The sequence below is a fragment of the Rhipicephalus microplus genome, chromosome X (assembly GCF_043290135.1).
Source record: "Rhipicephalus microplus isolate Deutch F79 chromosome X, USDA_Rmic, whole genome shotgun sequence".
Taxonomy (NCBI): Eukaryota; Metazoa; Arthropoda; class Arachnida; order Ixodida; family Ixodidae; genus Rhipicephalus; species Rhipicephalus microplus.
In genome coordinates this window covers 480,178,021-480,183,633 of record NC_134710.1, presented here as the reverse complement: position 1 = coordinate 480,183,633, position 5,613 = coordinate 480,178,021, and positions in this window count along the sequence as shown.

The window sequence follows — 5,613 nt, the reverse complement described above, 5'->3', positions numbered from 1 at the left end:
AAACGAGCCCTTAAGTATACACTTCTTTTCCTAATTCATTAACGAGGGTCTCGTACTGGCAGACTTAGTGCCTTTAGGTTGTTTACGAGGGACTATTGGTCAGCTGCCCTCTCGTAATAGGTTCACGTGCTACGTGACGCCAAATAGGCTCATAAGAGTGTGCTACACTCGCCGCCATGGCTATTGGTGGCGCTGACTGACACTCCCATGTTTAATTCACGTATAAATCCCATAAAGTGGCTTGGTGGATAGCTGTCGTGGTAGCTCAGTGGTAGAGCATCGAGCGCGTCATTCGAAGGTCGCAGGTTCGGATCCTGCCCACGGCAAGCTAACTTTTCACCCACTTTTCTTCATATATACATTACAATTCGGGGTAATATCTTCCCCTATACATTCCTTGGCATTATTGTCTGTTAGATCTCAATATTATTGTGTAAAACCACAGAAAACGAGCAGTTAAGTAAACACCTTTTTTCCTAATTCATTAACGAGGGTCTCGTACTGGCAGACTTAGTGCCTTTAGGTTGTATACGAGGGACTATTGGTCAGCTGCCCACTCGTAATAGGTTCACGTGCTACGTGACGCCAAATGGGCTCATAAGAGTGTGCTACACTCGCCACCATGGCTACTGGTGGCGCAGACTGACACTCCCATGTTTAATTCACGTACAAATCCCATAAAGTGGCTGGGGGATAGCTGTCGTGGTAGCTCAGTGGTAGAGCATCGAGCGCGTCATTCGAAGGTCGAAGGTTCGGATCCTGCCCACGGCAAGCAAACTTTTCACCCACTTCTCTTCATAGTTACATTGCAATTTGGTCTAATATCTTCCCCTATACATTCCTTGGCATTATTGATCTCGTTATTATTGTGTAAAAACACAGAAAAACGAGCCCTTAGGTACACACTTCTTTCCTTAATTCTTTAACGAGGGTCTCGTACTGGCAGACTTAGAGCATTTAGGTTGTATACGAGGGACTATTGGTCAGCTGCCCACTCGTAATAGGTTCACGTGCTACGTGACGCCAACTAGGCTCATAAGAGCGTGCTACACTCGCCGCCATGGCTACTGGTTGCGCTGACTGACACTCCCATGTTTAATTCACGTATAAATCCCATAAAGTGGCTTGGGGGATAGCTGTCGTGGTAGCTCAGTGGTAGAGCATCGAGCGCGTCATTCGAAGGTCGCAGGTTCGGATCCTGCCCATGGCAAGTTATCTTTTCACCCACTTATCTTCACATTTACATTACACTTCAGTCTTTTATCTTCCTCTATACTTTCCTTGGCATTATATTCTGTTATGTCTCATTATTATTGTGTAAAAACACAGAAAAACGAGCCCTTAAATACACACTTCTTTCCTTAATTCATCAACGAGGGTCTCGTACTGGCAGACTTAGTGCCTTTAGGCTGTATACGAGGGACTATTGGTCAGCTGCCCACTCGTAATGGGTTCACATGCTACGTGACGCCAAATAAGCTCATAAGAGTGTGCTACACTCGCCGCCATGGCTACTGGTTGCGCTGACTGACACTCCCATGTTTAATTCACTTATAAACCCCATAAAGTGGCTCGGGGATAGCTGTCGTTGTAGCTCAGTGGTAGAGAATCGAGCGCGTCATTCGAAGGTTGCAGGTTTGGATCCTGCCCATGGAAGTTATCTTTTCACCCACGTTTCTTCATATATACATTACCATTCGGTCTAATATCTTCCCCTATACTTTCCTTTGAATTATTGTCTGTTAGATCTCAGTATTATTGTCTAAAAACACAGAAAAACGAGCCCTCAAGTATACACTTCTTTCCTTAATTCATTAACGTGGGTCTCGTACTGGCAGACTTAGTGCAAAAAACAGCGCGTAACACAGGACACAGGACAGAGAAGAGACGGACGAGGCGCTGACTTACAACCAAAATTTATTTCGTACAGGGGTGTATATATAGCACACGAAGCTTGAAAAAAGAGGGAGAGAAGTCGAGTGACATGAAAGAGTAATTTTTGTTATGATTGTATGCGTATAACAAATAAACTGTGATTGCGCAATCATTCGCTTGTCAAATACGCCAATTCCCTGGTGAGGAGCGTTATCGAAGGTGCACTGACACACATATCGCCTTTCTTGATTATGCAGAATGCCTCATAAATCTCACGTGTCCTTTTATCTCTGTAGCGTCGAAGTATCTTGCATTTGTCAAACAATGCACGGCATCCACAAATGGAGCTGTGCGCAGCTAAGTGGCTGCCAACAGAACCCCGCATTAGATTGCGGTGTTCCCTGAGGCGGTCATTTATACAGCGGCCAGAATGCCCGATGTAACAGCGGCCGCAAGAGAGGGGAATTTCATAAATGGCACAAAAACAACATTCAACAAACTTGATTGCGTGTTTTTTATCACACACGCGAGGCCCTCTGTCCTCTCTGTTCACCTGATGGCACATACTAGAGAACTTATTTCTGGCTGAAAAAACAACTCTGATTCCAGCTTTTTGTGCTACCTTTTTTAAACAATGTGACACCTTATGCAAGTAAGGAATGACTGCTGTTCTTGAAAAAGAACTTTTTTCTTGACCACTAGTCGGTTCGGTTAGCTGTTTGATGTCTTTTAAGATACTTTCAGCTATGGAACACAGTATGTTATCCGGGTACCCTGCCTTGCGCAATCTGCGCACCTGTGACTCAAAACTAGTACACAATGTGTGATGGCAAGACCGCATCAGGGCCGCCTTTAGACAGGATTTTGCAATCGCTCGCTTTACAAGTTTTGAATGCGCAGAACTGTAGGGTAGCAAACTTTTTTTGGAGCGGGGGGCATACTGCCAGCACACGTGGTCGGACAAAAAAACTTCAATGTCAAGGAACCGGAGTTTGTTAGCAATGGGGAATTCAGTGGTTAGTTGCAGTGAGCCCAAGCAAGTGCGAAACACATCAACAATTTGATCAGCACGTTGCTGAGCTTCAGAGTGGTTGGATCGGTACAAAATCAAGAAGTCATCAACAAATCTAAACACTTTCACGGCGCTCGTCAGTTGTAGGCAATCAATGAGAGATCTGTCATATTTGGCTAAAAGAATGTCACTTAGGATCGGGGCGAGACAGGAACCTATGCAAACACCTTCTTTTTGAATATAAAGTTTGTCATCATGCTTTATAAATGTAGAACGTAAATAAAAGGTCAACATTTCTAAAAAGTTTCTGACGCTAATTCCGCACGAGTCCTGAAATTTGACGTTCCCATAGCGGTCTATGCAGTCGCTCACCTCTGCGCACACCTGGTCCATCGGCAGGGAATAGTATAAGTCTTTTACGTCCACAGAAAAGAAGCTCACTTCTGAAGGGCACTCTTGTTGAAGAAATTCGGATACTATTTGAGGCTTTCTGATGAGGCAAGGGTCTTCCACAGGAAGGACAGATAGGGAACGCTGCAGGTACCTACCCACCAGGCGCTGCCATGTGCCCTGTTCCGAGACAATGACGCGGAAGGGAACTTCCGGCTTGTGCGTCTTTGCTGAAAAGAACACTGAAAGGTTCACACCCCTCGCTGCTCTCACTGATGACGCCAGTTTTTGAAGGCCAGCCTCTTCACAAAGTTTGCTAGCTGTTGCCTTGACCTTGGAAGGTTTTACATTCGCGACTTGGAAGTTTTCGGTGACAGCAGCGTCCGCCTTTTCTTTGTAGACGGTTGTCGGGGCAAGGACAAAACCGCCTTCTTTGTCTTTGCCAAGGGTCTTCCTGTGGAAGACCCTTGCCTCATCAGAAAGCCTCAAATAGTATCCGAATTTCTTCAACAAGAGTGCCCTTCAGAAGTGAGCTTCTTTTCTGTGGACGTAAAAGACTTATACTATTCCCTGCCGATGGACCAGGTGTGCAGAGATGTGAGCGACTGCATAGACCGCTATGGGAACGTCAAATTTCAGGACTCGTGCGGAATTAGCGTCAGAAACTTTTTAGAAATGTTGACCTTTTATTTACGTTCTACATTTATAAAGCATGATGACAAACTTTATATTCAAAAAGAAGGTGTTTGCATAGGTTCCTGTCTCGCCCCGATCCTAAGTGACATTCTTTTAGCCAAATATGACAGATCTCTCATTGATTGCCTACAACTGACGAGCGCCGTGAAAGTGTTTAGATTTGTTGATGACTTCTTGATTTTGTACCGATCCAACCACTCTGAAGCTCAGCAACGTGCTGATCAAATTGTTGATGTGTTTCGCACTTGCTTGGGCTCACTGCAACTAACCACTGAATTCCCCATTGCTAACAAACTCCGGTTCCTTGACATTGAAGTTTTTTTGTCCGACCACGTGTGCTGGCAGTATGCCCCCCGCTCCAAAAAAAGTTTGCTACCCTACAGTTCTGCGCATTCAAAACTTGTAAAGCGAGCGATTGCAAAATCCTGTCTAAAGGCGGCCCTGATGCGGTCTTGCCATCACACATTGTGTACTAGTTTTGAGTCACAGGTGCGCAGATTGCGCAAGGCAGGGTACCCGGATAACATACTGTGTTCCATAGCTGAAAGTATCTTAAAAGACATCAAACAGCTAACCGAACCGACTAGTGGTCAAGAAAAAAGTTCTTTTTCAAGAACAGCAGTCATTCCTTACTTGCATAAGGTGTCACATTGTTTAAAAAAGGTAGCACAAAAAGCTGGAATCAGAGTTGTTTTTTCAGCCAGAAATAAGTTCTCTAGTATGTGCCATCAGGTGAACAGAGAGGACAGAGGGCCTCGCGTGTGTGATAAAAAACACGCAATCAAGTTTGTTGAATGTTGTTTTTGTGCCATTTATGAAATTCCCCTCTCTTGCGGCCGCTGTTACATCGGGCATTCTGGCCGCTGTATAAATGACCGCCTCAGGGAACACCGCAATCTAATGCGGGGTTCTGTTGGCAGCCACTTAGCTGCGCACAGCTCCATTTGTGGATGCCGTGCATTGTTTGACAAATGCAAGATACTTCGACGCTACAGAGATAAAAGGACACGTGAGATTTATGAGGCATTCTGCATAATCAAGAAAGGCGATATGTGTGTCAGTGCACCTTCGATAACGCTCCTCACCAGGGAATTGGCGTATTTGACAAGCGAATGATTGCGCAATCACAGTTTATTTGTTATACGCATACAATCATAACAAAAATTACTCTTTCATGTCACTCGACTTCTCTCCCTCTTTTTTCAAGCTTCGTGTGCTATATATACACCCCTGTACGAAATAAATTTTGGTTGTAAGTCAGCGCCTCGTCCGTCTCTTCTCTGTCCTGTGTCCTGTGTTACGCGCTGTTTTTTCACTTCGTTGACCATGTACCAACCGGCCCAAATAAGCACTTTAGACTTAGTGCCTTTAGGTTGTATACGAGGGACCATTGGTCAGCTGCCCACTCGTAATAGGTTCACGTGCTACGTGACGCCAACTAGGCTCATAAGAGCGTGCTACACTCGCCGCCATGGCTACTGGTTGCGCTGACTGACACTCCCATGTTTAAATCACATATAAACCCCATAAAGTGGCTGGGGGATAGCTTTCGTGGTAGCTCAGTGGTAGAGAATCGCGCGTCATTCGAAGGTTGCAGGTTCGGATCCTGCCCACGGAAGTTATTTTTTCACCAACGTTTC